The sequence below is a fragment of the Agelaius tricolor genome, unplaced genomic scaffold (genome assembly GCF_023055355.1).
Source record: "Agelaius tricolor isolate 1412-34295 unplaced genomic scaffold, bAgeTri1.0.p SCAF_2, whole genome shotgun sequence".
In the NCBI taxonomy this organism is placed as follows: Eukaryota; Metazoa; Chordata; class Aves; order Passeriformes; family Icteridae; genus Agelaius; species Agelaius tricolor.
This window is the reverse complement of record NW_027269262.1, coordinates 74339905-74353384: the sequence shown is the minus strand read 5'-3', so window position 1 is coordinate 74353384 and position 13480 is coordinate 74339905.

Below are 13480 nucleotides of genomic sequence, written 5' to 3'. Positions count from 1 at the left end.
TTTAAGGTCCTGTCTGTAACAGGCAGATTATGAAAATCACATTCAGAAACCTTGTATTTATGTGAGGCTTTCCCCCCAGGGGACACGCTTTAGCTAATCTCTTAATGCAAATGCAACTGTGGTTGTAGTTGCTGGTTAATGTTTGTGTGGAAGCAGATTATGGATTGTATTGTGATTTTTGTATTTTCCTGTAAGCCCTGAACTGAGAGAAACATGCCTGGTTCTGTTAGCAGATACAGACAGAAAAGAGTTATAGTATTGATGTCCCCCCCTTTCCCCTCCAACAGCAAATTATTGTAGTAAATATTGGAAAGCCTTTTGGCTCTCTATTGCATTTCATTTGGTGAAATTTGAGCTCCTTGTTTGTGCCTGCAGCCGGTCTCTTGCCAGAGCTGGCTCCCGTGACTCATCGGGTCTCTGCCGGCGCTGGGAAGAATCTGTGCTCTGTTCCCTTGCCGTGATGGAGTTGGGATGGAGCTGCTTGGGAGCGCAGCACTGGGTCTGCTGGACTGCACCGACCTGAGCATTCTCTGAAAGTCACTCACCAGGAAGAAATCTGAACCTCAGTCTTTGGAATAGAGACTAGTTGTTATGTAAATTTTTCATTGTCCGTGAAATACTACATGTGTCCAGACTAAAAACCAAAATGTTTCAACTGTACTTGGACACATTTAGGATAAAAACTAACAGTGAATCAGTTGAGTTGACAGTGAAATAATACGCTAAGGAGCAGGAGGCTCCTTAGTCACTTAGTGCATCTAACAGGTCCTATCTAAGTAAGTGAATCTGTCCCTTGGGATGAAGTTTTGCATTTATGAAACTCACAGTTACTTGTACCTAGTATTTTTAAAAGCTCCATCTCAGGTTAATTTCTGCAAGCGTAGAAGGCTAACACATAACAGCAGCAGCAGCAAAGGCCAAGGTGATGCCAAGAGGTCTGATTGCACTCACAGCCTCCCCCCCTGCCCTGTTCAGGGTCATTCTCAGTTACACAGAAGGTAACTGGATTAAATGGTAAGAACTTCTTTAAAAGGAGCCTCCTTTACAAATCCTGTTAGACAAGATGATACCCCCAGACTAAATAATTGTTCAGGCAGAAACCAAGAGATGATTTTATTCAGATATTCTGAGGCATAATGCTAATGAGTTCAAGGGCTTAAATCTTTCAACAGTCAGATCTTCAAGAGCATTTGTTGACCTTTCTTAGGTAGTCTTTTTTGCTGATGAAAAGTACATGTGGTCAGCTCTATTACAGGTGTGAGTGTCTTACTGCTGATTCATTTTAGCATCTGGCTGCTAGACTTACTATTTAGATTTTTGTCTCCAAAAGCTGTTGCCTTTATGCAAATTTAATCATAGGCTGTGTTGTAATAAGAGTTAAGGCTTGCTGGCTATTTTATTTATAGAGCCTGGTGCTGCTGTTGAGCACTTCTAACCTCTGGGCTTGTATCAGATTTGCATAACATCAGCAGTCTCTGAGAAATGTGTCCAGCAGCAAAGGAAGGGGATGTGCTTTGTCTGGTGGAAATAGCAGTCAGGTCCTTCTGGTACCTGTTTGCCCCACTCCAGGCTTGTGCTCTCTCCAGAATGACAACTCCAAAATTAGCTGGGATATCTGCTTCCATCTGTGTAAATATATAGGTAATTTCCTTCCTTCCCCACCTGGCTTGCTGCATACTTGCTTTAGCAGGGTATTGCCCTAGAAGATAAATGACTGAGGGCTGAGTCTGCCTCTCCAGTGGGACCAGGACAACTGAGTGCTCCTGTGGTGTTATGGCAGGTTGTGGGATGTGTAGGCTGTGCTGGGAATGAGGAAGACAACAGAGCTGAGTGCTTCACTGAGAAAACAAACACTGTCTGTAAGGAAGACCTAGCCTCTCAGTCTACTGACAGCATGTAAAATGCTGTAGTGCTTACTGCCAGATGCAGAAGGGCAACCAGCTTCAGTGGGAATGGGCATTGGAGGGTCTGCAGTCTGGAAGCTGAAGTTACTATTAAAAGAAAAAAAAGTCTGTAATAGGTCTGTGAAAGTATTACTTGTGTGCTTCTGACTTGAAAGTTACTTATAACTTGACTTTATGAATAGATGGGCTTTAAGTTTGGAAAGATCAACCTGGCTTTTAAATAAGAGTGTTGTGTAATGTTATAACAGTGCTGAAACAAGAGCATGAGAGGAGGAGCACATGAAAAAGTCTAGTTTGAATATTGCTCTCTTTGGCTTTTAGTGATGCATGTAGTTTGTCTCACAGGAGATAATTGGAAGCAGAGGAAATTTACCTTCTGTTGAGGTACTTCCTAGTTCACATGTTACTTCCCTCGATGGAAATTAAATGTGGTAAATCCAAGAAAATCTCATCTTTCTGTGAATAAGCTAATCCTATCTGACTTGTTACAGGGAATATTTAATGCAAATCAGTGAACACAGTGCAGTTCTGCTCATTCCTAAAACAAAGTCTTGATGTGCTGCATACTGGTGGGCTTCATGGTAACAGGTGCTGACAGCAGGTATTGAGCAGCACATGAATACAGTGTTAACAAGGACCCTCCTTGACACCCTTTTCCAAGGGAGAGGAACAATTTAGAAAGAAAAAAGTTACTGCTGGTTGCTGGTCAACATGTAGAGATTAATGCTGACAAGTTCAGTGTGTGATTCTTAGTGGCTGCAAATGCCTGAGGATCCTTTGATGTAGTTTTGGAGACAAGTACCTTCCTGCCATGCTGCCCCAAAACCACACATGGGGAGGGAACGTGCCTCATCTGAAGTGCCCTGTGCCTGCCTGCCCTGGAAGAGGTGCCCAGCACTGTTGGGTGCTCTACAGCAGCTCTGCAAAAACGCAGTGAACCCTTGCTGCCCAGCTGTGCCCCTGCAGTCCCCAGCTGAGCGGGCTGGGTAACTCAGAGCTGGTTGGGGGTGCAGAGAGGATCACCCCAGGATGCAGGTGGGCTTGAAGTTTGCAGTTGGTAATACAGCAAGTGCAGAGAGCACAATCTGCTTAGAGCACAAGTGTCAGCATGTCTTGTGCCTGTCACTTGGCTCTGCTGGGTAGGTGTGGCTCAGCAATGAATACCTGGCACTGAAGCTACTGGCTGAGAAGCTTTATCTGCAGTTTCTGTCTTGGATCTGGTGTTCTTTGTTGGTACCCATGTTAAGAGGCTGCTTTGGTTGTCAGAAAAGCGTCAGGCAGTTGTGCTGCTTGTGCAAGCGTCAGTGCTGGTGTACAGGTGACTAATGCTTGGTGCCAGCTTCTGCCCTGCCGTGTTTCTGGCTGCTGCTGTTCACCACAGCACACAGTGGCAACCTGAGTGGGGTTAAAGCTTGTTGGTCCACAGAATAAATACAACACAACTGCTGGTGGGAGCAAGGGACCAACGGTGCCACACGAGGTCCCTTCTGCTCCTCTGTCCTGTGTGCTGTCAGACAAGTGGTGTGAGGCTGGGACTGACCCAATTCCTTGGCTGAAGAAAAATCTGTGAACTATTCTCTTGGTCTTGTTGTACCTGTGTAAACTGGGAGGAGAAGGAAAATGGTGTCTGTCTGCTGCTTCCTGTGGGAAGTCATGGGACAGCTGGGGCTGGTAGGACCTCTGGAGATTGTCTAAACTAACCCCCTGCTCAAGCAGAGCCACCTGGAGCTGGTTGTCCAGGAATGTGTCCTGGCGTCTTTTTAATATCCCCAAGGATGGAGACTACACTATCTGGGCAATGTATTCCAGTGCTCAGTTGCCCTCACAGTGAAAAAATGTTTCCTGACATTCAGAGAGAACCTCCTGTGTTTCAGGGTGTGCCCACTGCCTCTGATCCTGTCACTGGGCATCACTGGAAAGAGCCTGGCTCCCTCATTGTACCCTCCCTTCAGGTATTTATATACATTGATAAGGTTCTCCTTGAACCTACTCTTCTCCAGGCTGAACTTTTCCAGCTCACTCAGCCTTTCTTCATAGGAGAGATCCTCCAGTCCCTTTAAGATCCTTGTGGCCCTTTACTGGATTCTCTCTGACATGTTAATATCTCTTTTCTGCTGGAAACCACAGCTGGAGTGGATTCAGGTGTGGCCTCACTAGTGCCAAGTAGAGGGGAGGAATCACCTCTCTCTGTGTGCTGGCATTTTTTCCTCATGCATACTGTTTGCTGCTTTTGCTGCAAGGGCATATTTCACCTCATATAAATTGGATCATAAAATTCTGGGCGCATCTATAAACTTCTGCTAACTTGATTTTTTTATTTCAGGTTTTCTGGTCCCACCTGTGTAGTTGTGTTCCTTCTTCCCCCCCCGCCAAAAAAACCCAAACAACCAAGTTGTATTTTTATGTCTTTTGAAAGAGGAAGGAGGAGATTTTTAGTGTTGCTGGTATTTTCTTTATTTGTACCCAGATTTTTCACACAAGGATGTTTACCCTATTGCCACCTCTTTGTTCTGCCATACATTCTCACCCATGTCTCCCCCATGTTTCTAGGTGGGAGAAGTCTACCCAACCTCTTAAATATTTCTCTGTTTTCTAGCAGAAGAGCTGACACTGCTTTGATTTGGCCTTCCCAACATAGTGTGAGAATTTGATTTGCTCCAGCCAGGAATTCCCATGCCAAAAATCTTAGCTGTGTTTAGGACGGTTCCATCCCAGCTGACGCGTGGCCGCTGCCGCACCTGTGGGCCTGCCTGTGACTAAAATAGCACATCTGTGGGTGTGGGTTCCATGGCAGCCTGGGGCGGCGGGGCAGGACTTCCCTCACCTCAGTGTGTTCGTCCTCAATGCCCAAAGCAGCTTCGTACAGGCAGAGGTGTGGTAGCTGCTGCACTTGCAGCCATGCAGAGGCTGGGGAGAGGATGTGGCTCAGAGCGTGAAAGCACCGAGAGAAGTGGGATGGGCACCGGCATCGGGCACCGGCCTTGGCATTAAACACTCGTGTGCCCTGGGGAAGGAGCATCTGCTGGTGCAGGCGTCACCCGGCTTGGAGCAGGGAGGCAAGGAGCAGGGACAGGGAGGTGAGGAGCAGGTACAAGGAGGTGAGGAGCAGGGCCAGGAAGGCAAGGAGCAGGGACAGGGAGGTGAGGAGCAGGTACAAGGAGGTGAGGAGCAGGGCCAGGGAGGCAAGGAGCAGGGATAGGGAGGTGAGGAGCAGGGCCAGGGGGATGAGGAGCAGGAACAGGGAGGCGAGGAGCAGGAACAGGGAGGTGAGGAGCAGGGACAGGGAGGTGAGGAGCAGGAACAGGGAGGCGAGGAGCAGGGACAGGGAGGCGAGGAGCAGGGACAGGGGGATGAGGAGCAGGAACAGGGAGGTGAGGAGCAGGGACAGGGGGATGAGGAGCAGGAACAGGGAGGTGAGGAGCAGGGACAGGGGGATGAGGAGCAGGAACAGGGAGGTGAGGAGCAGGGACAGGGAGGCGAGGAGCAGGGACAGGGAGGTGAGGAGCAGGGACAGGGAGGCGAGGAGCAGGTACAAGGAGGTGAGGAGCAGGTACAAGGAGGCGAGGAGCAGGGACAGGGAGGTGAGGAGCAGGGATAGGGAGGTGAGGAGCAGGGCCAGGGGGATGAGGAGCAGGAACAGGGAGGTGAGGAGCAGAGAGAGGGAGGTGAGGAGCAGGGAGTGGTGCTTCTCCGCCTCCGTGAGACAACACCCCACCCCGGCTATTACAGAAACAGCCCTGCATCCCTGCTGAGATAAGGGCTTCTTTGTTGCTTCACTTCATAAGAATGCCGAAACCTGCCTCTCTAATAAGTTTGGAAGAAAAAAGGGCAGATAAAGGAGAAGAGAAATATGAGTCACAGAGAAACAAGTGGTTAAGGGCAATTTGAGAGAAGCTCAGGGCAGGGTTTGGAGACTGCTGTGCTGTTTTCCTCTTGACTCACTTTCTCTGCTGTGTGCAGTTTTTTCTCCTCTTCGATCAGAGGTTTGGTAATCAAGCCTGACCCCACATTTCCCACAGAAACAGCACTCTCAGCTCTCTCAAGGAGGGAGGGAGGACAGTGCTGGGGGTCTGGGTGGAAATCTGTTTCACCCACAGCATGTTTGTGCACTGGGAGCACCCTCAACACTGATGTGGCTCCAGGAAGGTTGCACCAGTCTCCTCTTTGCCCCAGTCCTTCACTGTACATAGTGCATGACCGATACAATGGTGCTATCTGGATGTTAAGAGCTGTATTTTGTAGATATTGGGATGTGGGGAGCAGGCAGTGGGTACCTGCTAGTGACCAAGCAACCAGGGGTGTCTTTATGCATGGGAAAGTCAAAATAGAACTACAGGCAAATATTTCATGTAAGGACAGGAGGGGACCTGGACCAAGGTTAAATAATAAAGAAATGCTGCAGGTTGGATTTTCCTTTTACAATTTGTGTAACCGCTTGTGCTGGGAGTTGCAAAGGCCGTGGTGGGAAGGAGAGGGTTTCCCATGCTGTGCCTGCCTTGCAGCTGGTGGCTGCCAGGGCTGTTGTAGCAGGTGGATGTGAGGGTGCAGCTTATGCTCTGCAAAGCTCTAACTGGGCTAAATCCCTCCTGCGTCAGAGCCTGCCTGGCTGCAGGCAGCATCTGCCCAGCTCCGCTGCCTGCGCGGCAGTGGCCGTGTCACCGGGGCGGGCATGGCCACTGCCAGGGATGTCACTGGCGTTCAGTGGAGCCTAGTTCACAGTGCAGTATGTGTTGCAGCCTTCCAGGAAGATGTTCAGGGTCTTCAGAGAGCTTCCCCAAATCTGTGAGTCCCCTGCTCTGCTCAGATTCATTCCTCTGTCAAAGACGCCATTGATCTCCCTTTCCCCTCGCTGCAGTTCCCTGTGCCTTTGCTCGGCACTGTCAATAACTTGAGCTGTGCTTGGTCGATTTCCAGTGCAGCTCGATTTAAGAGCAAGATGGGGTAACAGGTGCAGCAGGAGCTGCTCTGGTCAGCCCCTGTGAAGGGGGAGGCTCCCTGGCCATGGCACCACAGCCACTTTCTGTCCTTTCCTGTGCCAAGGCGGGGGCTTGTGCAGAGCTGCTTCGATGCGCTCCACTGAGGAGAAGGTATGAACCTCCTCATAACTGTGACTGAGGGCAATTCTTCCAGCCCAGGGAACAACCACAGATAAGGGAACACTTGAATCTGATACAAAGATGGACACTTCTTCCCAAGGGGTTCACAGTGGAGCACCTGTGAAAGAAAATTGGCTGCTCTTTTCTCTCTCACTAGCATGCTGTGGTGGAAATCAGGAAAGATATGGAGGGGAAAGGAAAGGCAGCCAGTTTCTGCTGTTTGCCTATAAACAAAGAGGAAAACCTCAGTTTTTAGGTGCTGCCAATTATTTTTGCAACAAAATTCTTAGATCAAGTAACAATCAAGGCCCTTTTAAGGAACCATTATCCTTGTGGGTCCAACAGCAAACTAATGTGAATATGAATGCACAATTCACTGGGAATCTTAGAGGTCTTTTACAACCTTAATAATTCTATGAAACTCTGGAATATGAGCTCCCCCCTGATAAAATGCTTGGGGTAAGTGAGTGTCAGTTGTTATCTGTCCCATGGGGAAGCTGTTTGGTGAGCTGGTGTTACCAGGGGATGCCAAGCTGTCAGTGACACCTGGCTCTGGGCTGTGTTTCTCCACCAGTCACTGTGGTCACTAATACTCAGTGGGCAGCCAGGCCTGTGCTTAAGCAGCATGTGGTTACTTTTTGGGTTTTGTGTCTCAAGTTTCAGCTCTTCACAGACAAGAAGCTTTAAGATGTCATTCGTGTTTTGGGTTTGCTGCTTGCAACAAGCGACTGCTCCAAACAGAGCAGCACTGCTCAGCCCCAAACATGTGCCATTCACAGGACTGGGTTTCTCACTCTTATAAGTAAAAGTTTGCATACCTGGAGAAAAGTCAAGTAACTTTCCAGCAGTCCCAAAGCACTTTGCAGATTATGCTGGGTATTGTTTCCCTCGGGATGGGGACATCAATGAAGTTATGACTTGTTGAATGTCAGACTGAGGGCTGGACACAAACCTTTTCTGCTCTTTTGCATGCAGATGTTTTACATGAGGGACTGTGTCCCTCCTTCAGTGAAATGATGCCAGCAGTGAGGGAAGAAGAGTTTGCCTCCTCTTACCAAGAGCCACTGCCTTGCCCTGCAGAAGGGGCTCCCAAACCCATGGTGGTATGCAGAAACAATTGGACATTGGCTTTTGCTTGGTCCTCAGGTGACATCCTACCCTGGGGTTGGCACTCACTTTTGCAGAATCCACAACCTTTGCAGGATCCCCAACCAGGAAAGAGGATGTACCCCATATTCCTTCTTTCCTCTCTCTGTTTTAAGCCTGGGGTTTTCAGCCATGGTCTCTCTAGAGATTTTCTTTAGTCTGAGTCTTTATGAATGTGGCCCTTCCACTTGGTGAGGAGGGACAGGAGATGGCATCTGCCTCCTCTCCTGGCCAGAGACAGCTCAGACAGCTAATGCTGCCATGCCATTGAACTGGGTTGCAGGGCAGAACTAAAGAGCAAGAGCAGAAGAGGAGCCAGACCTCAGCAGGCATCTGGCTCTTTCCCAGCACATTACCATGGTATGCAGTGGTGCAGCTGCCTCGCCTGTTTTTTGTAAAGTACAGAACTGGTAGCTGCTTATTTATCTCATGAGCTGAGGGAAGTGCTAAGAGAGCAATCTTTTCCCCTGCAGGCTGCATGTGTGGGAGAGAAAAAAGATTTAAAGATATTTGATCTGCACTCTAGCTCTGGGTTGGTTGAATATTTATTTTGTTGTACATGCAGTTAGTTATTGAAAGTCTTATCGTGAAAGCAAATCAGACAGGAGGCTCATGGCTGAAACCCAGGAGGCACCCAGACATGGAGAGTGCCACACAATGAGCAGAGAAACCTGCTGGTTGCCAAAAGCTCACCTACATCAGGCTTTCTGTGGAGCAAAGGGCAGCTCATGGTGCAGAGCCACCGTGTGCCCCGGGCCCTTTCTGCACGGAGCCCTCCAGCCTGTGGGCACCAAGAGCAGCCCTGTGGTGCCAGAGCCCCTGTGTGCTGTGGGAAGCTGCTGCCACAAGAGAAATGCTGCATGTGTTTCTGAAATGCTGTAACTGCCCAAAGCAGGAGCTTTACAGAAGCCCTGTAGACGGGCAGCTGTGTGAGCCAGCAGAGATAGGGTTCTGCTGTGGGATCCCCTGATGCCTGCTGCAAGCTGGCTTCCTTTCTCAACCTATTCTGCCATGGGGGTGATGGCAAGATTTTTATTTACTGTTTCTATCTTCACAAGACTTTGCAGGCTTCAAGGCTTCTAATTTTCCTTTTTCCCCCTCATTATGTTAAAATATGGTGGGCAGATTCAAAACCTGTTTAAGTATGTTAAACAGGAGGGAAAGACTGCTTTCCTCAGATGACCTGGCTAAAATCATAGTTCTGAGTCTTGCAGCACAAACTGGGTAAGAAACCAAGAATGAGCAGAGCTCTTGGAGAAGGCAAGAATTTGGTTGGAAGCTATACATGGGGAGACCCCCAACAGCAGTGTGAATTAATTTTTGGGTACAATACAGTGCTTTTTACCTGACACGGAGCAAGGCTTGATGCCTGTCTGCAGGTGGGCAGGTGGGCTGCTTCAGCAATGCCCCCCAAAAAACAGTGGGGGAGTGAATGACATGGTTGGTTAATAACTTTCTTCTCAACCAGATTCTGCCCTTCTCATGTTTTACTGTCATTTTTTTGGGGGTTGGTAGGACTACACAGCATTCCTCTTCAGCAGAGAAGTCAGGATGGTTAATTTGCTCTGGAAATTAACCACCAGAAGAGGAACCCACAGAAGAGGAACCCTTTTGCTGGCTATTAGAATGGCAGCTGGCTGCAGAGTGCCATGAAAAAGGTGCTGCTGGCTCTTGATGTATTTGGTGTTTTATTAAAGCTCTACCTTCCCAGAGTAATATGAAGTACATCAAAAATGTCAGGTTTCATTATGCAGTTAGTGGTTTGGGAGGAAAACTGAAACACAACCCTAAAGGCTCCCAATCTGAAGGAGAAGCCAAGTGCATTGTATGTAAATTATTGCTTTTTAAGCATTGAATTCTGACCTTTACATTCTTGAGAGCTGGCAGCTCTGTGCAAAGTGGTATGCTGCTCCTGCTTTTTATCATTGTTTGGCAGCTTTGGTGTGTTTCCTGGTTAAGCCACGGTGTAGCTGAATGGCTTAGGGGCTTTGATGTGCTTTCCAAAGCCTGATGCTGCTGCCTTGGGTGCAGCTCCACTCTCTACCCCTTGGTTCTCCCTGCATCAATTCCTCACCCTTGGCCTCCTACAGCAAATAGTACAATGGTCTAAAAGTACAAACCCTTTAAGCAAGGTAGCCCCCTCTTCTTACTAATTTAGGAAGACCTTTCCTGGCCAAAGCTCTGTCAGTGAAGAGCTGGGGCTAGCCTGGGCAAACCCAGCCTCTCCATTCCAGGTGTGATTGCTGCTGGAGGCACTGCCTGGGCTCCTGCCAAGGTCCAGAAAAGTGTCAACTGCTGTCTGCTTGGATGGAAACAGGGAAGAGCCAGGAGTCTGCAATACAGCACGTAAACTTGCAAGACAAGAGTTACAGGAGGGCTCACAAGGCTGTCATCTGCACTGCTGAGTACTGTCAGCCACGTCGAGGGGTGATGGTTTACCCTGCAATACTGCAAGAAGGGAGGGGAAGACAGCTGGGGAAGGGGCTGCAAAGAGAAAGCAGGGAGAGAAAGGCCTGGAAGTGAGATAAGATAGAAGAGAGAAAGATCAAAAAACAATAAAGTAAAATGGATTAGAAAAAGAAGAACTAGGGTTTGAGAGGGGGTCAGGCTGGTCTAAGACGATTCTAGTCCTTCTGGACATTTCTGTTGATGGGGTACATGCCAGTGTCTGGCCTGCCTCGAACCAGGAGCTGCTGCTCAGACCAAGCCCTTTGCTGATGAGGTGATGGCAGAGGGGGGGTAGTTTGGGATGGGTCTGGAATGGACATGGATTTACTGATGGGCACAGCCGAGTCCCTGGGGATGAAAGGTGCAGGAGAGGGGAGAAAGCACTGCCCACCCCTTGGAGAGGCCAAGATTGTCTTCATGCCACCATCTGTGGGACACAGTGCCAATGAGTCCTCTGGCCAAACAAGTCCTTTGCCACATCTGCTGCAAAACTTTGGCTCGCAGAAGAGGTTGCAGGGGTGAGCTGTCTCCAGAGTTTACAACAGAATAGCAGGATAATGTAGTAGAAATTGCTTAAAGGTTTTGGGTTTTGTAGTCTTTCACACTACAAAATCATCTATTTCACCCCTCAGCATAGGGCTAGCCCTAGTCTTGCACTGCCAGTAGAGAAAATTGGGCTTTAGATGACATCTGCACTTGGGAAAGGGGGGAGATGCCCAAGAATAATGAATGTGATATTAGCTGCATCTTGGAAAAAGAATCTGAGTCTGCATTAGTGTGTGATAGACCATCCCCATCCCCATTACCAGTTGTGTTTGTAGTTTGCTTTTGAGGTTTTTTTTAAACATGAACACATGGTTGCTGGTGGTGTGGCAGAGTGTAGGGAACCAAAATGTAATTTTTAACATCTATACCTGACTTAGCCTCATTCTTAGGTGTCTGGTCACTAATGAAGGGCAAACTGGTGCATGGCTAAACACCCAATAACCTTTCAGCACCCCTGAGTGTCTAAGCCTGTTTTGCACAGCTTGTGCAAAAAGTGTTGAGTAGGGAGGTAAGAAGCAAAATAACTGCTTGAGGCCATGGAGCAACTGACCTTTAACAAGGCAAAGCTAGATGTGTGTTATCATGCCCTAGCAGTCTCTACCTGTTTGCAATCTTCTTGAAGTTACAAGGATTATTGAGTGTGTAAACCCAGGGAAATGGCTCCAAAAATTGTCATCTTTCATGGCACATCTTCCAAAATGCTGGAGAGCAGAGGACTGCTGCAAACAGCAGCTCCTTGGGGACAGTCCCCACATGCTGCCTCGGGGTAGTGGTGACATGGGGAGGGTCAGGGTCTCTGCTGTGGCTGTGCAGCTGTGAGGCTTTTTAAATTTTGCATCTGTGGCTGGACCCCACAAGTTGTACCATTGCTATACAAATACATCTCAGCAGTGAGCAAAAGCAGATGGAGCAGAACTTGCTTCTCTCTTAGGACAGCCAGAAGCACTTGACCATGATGAGACGGTCCCAGTGGGGAAGGAGAGCCAGACCCAATCCAAGGACCCTGCAATGCCTCCTGCTCCTGGCTGAGCTCGTTTGTCCCCAGCCTGGTGACTCGATGTTGAGGGATGAAGTGCAGTTGGCTGCTGAGAGAGGAGGGGTGGGACAGGGATGCTCCAGCACCTAGCAGAGTAGGGACAGTGCTGCCCTGAGCGACACAGGCATGTGATGCTACTAGCTACTCCACAATATTGCTGGCTTGGGGGCCACCGTGGGTCAGGCCTTCACATGGCCTTGACTGGGACCCCTTTCTTTCCTTCTTAGCTATTAGTTATTAATAACTGATGGGTTTAGCAGAAGCTTAGCATCTTTAGCATAAGGAAGTACTTGGCGAGCTCTTTTGCATCCCCTACGGGCAAGTGCCCTCTGTCCTCGACCTCACTGGATAAACACTTTCAAATTGGAGGGACTCTGACAAATTCCCTCCCTGTTCCTGTCAGGAGTTTCCACGTGGTCACTGGATTAGTGGGTTGCCTTACAGGATTTGGGTGTGCTGGTAAAAGTGGGATGGAAATCTCAGCCCTGGCTTGCTCTCCCAGCCTTGCCATTTCTCTGGCTAACAAGGTAAGCCCCCTGCTCTGACATCCTGGAGTGAGTCAGCAGAGCCCACACAGCCTTCATAAGCCAGGTTTTAACTTAATTCCTGCCTTGCTGAGGGGGAATAAGCACAGCAGCTTATTCAGAGCTCAACTGACAGTGTTCTTTTACCTGGGGATCCTGCCAATCTCTTGCAGACCTTTTCCTCAGCTTCCCACTTTGAAATCACCTCCTGGATCTGGGTCAGAGTCCTTGGTGCTGCTGTGCCAGTTCCTGCTGCAGGTCTGGCCTCATGGGAACCCCAGAATGAGCTGGATCAGCTGTAAGAATGATGCATAAGCAAGGTCACGGTGGAATCTGGTTTCCTGAGCCTGCACTGTGTTTAAGGGCAATGCCTATGAACACATCCCTGGGCTTCAGGTGCTGTATAATGCACCTGAGCTGCACAGTGTTTAGTAGATGTTTGCTCCATCTGGTTTTCCTTTGATGAAACAAAAGGACTGTTTGTGGTGATTAGGGCTGAGTCATAACCAGCCTGGTCTATTTGTAAATTGTCATGGCTCTAACCAGAAGCCTGTGCCAAGGGAAGCAGATGCTCATGGCTGCTGTGCTGGGAAGGTGACTGGAGCTCCAGGACAGCTGGTAGGGCAGCAATAAACCACCTTTTATTAGCTGCTGTGAAAACAGGTTCTCCCATCTGAATCCTGGCCAGATGACAAGCAACATGATGAATTATACCAGTTAATGTGCTCATCATAACTACTTCAAGGGAAATTACTAGGAATTACAAAGGCACTCTTCATT